Below are 1006 nucleotides of genomic sequence, written 5' to 3'. Positions count from 1 at the left end.
TTTTTTTTTTTTGGTATCACACTGAGTAGAAAAAAATGTGAAGATAAACAAACCAAGATTAGCTTAAATAGCACTATGATGACTGAAGGAGAGAAAAACTGACTAAAACCTGGGCAATGTATATCTGATTGATACATTTTCACAGAGAGCCTTTGAATGGAACAGTCGTCCCTTGTAGTTATCCTTATCTGAAATCCCTGAGGTAAAGAGAATGCTATTGAAAGTAATGAAATAAAGATAATTCTCTCTTATTTTGAATACTCTACTCACATCCATCATTGTCTCTCTCCCCTGTATTAGGTTTTATTTCTAAATGGAAAATAGCTTAACAAAAGTTTAGATTCTTAATAACATAACTATTAGCATAAAATTTATATATATTTCAATAAAACCAGAACAATCACTTATCACTTACTCCTGAAGGTGGGAAAAGGGGATTGGGTAGGAGAAGAAAAAAATTATGACTCTGTCCCACAAATTTCTTTTCTCTAAGATAGAAATTTTTGGGCCACATATAATACAATTTTGTCAGTCCATAAATAGTTTTTATGCTTGTTACCTTCCTGTGCCAAAGGGTAGGTCCACCCTTGTTTATTTAAGCATTTGTGATTTATATTAGCACCCCAGAGAACTCTCTCATACTCCTCCCCTTAGAACTCCTGTCTAAGGCAAATAGAGAAATAAATTTCTGCTATGTGTAAGCTACCTGGTGTTTGAATTTTGTATAATACCTTCAACTGAGAACAAAATTATTGTATATTATGAATCCTTAATGAAGGTGACTACAGAACTAAATACCCTAAACTAAATACCCTATAAGAGATACAAGTATCATTAATGGTAATCATTTCCAAGAGTCTCATTTTATGGTGTAAAATTATCTATGACATAGGAATGGAAACTTCAGTGCTTTAAATTAAGAATATGTTGGGCTGCGTTGGTAGTTCAGTGATCTAAGTGTCTGCCTAGGCAAGCGCAAGGACCCAGGTTCACTCTCCTATCCTAT

The sequence above is a fragment of the Octodon degus genome, unplaced genomic scaffold (genome assembly GCF_000260255.1).
Source record: "Octodon degus isolate 3935 unplaced genomic scaffold, OctDeg1.0 scaffold00004, whole genome shotgun sequence".
NCBI classification, from domain to species: domain Eukaryota; kingdom Metazoa; phylum Chordata; class Mammalia; order Rodentia; family Octodontidae; genus Octodon; species Octodon degus.
Note: the sequence above shows the minus strand (reverse complement) of the source record.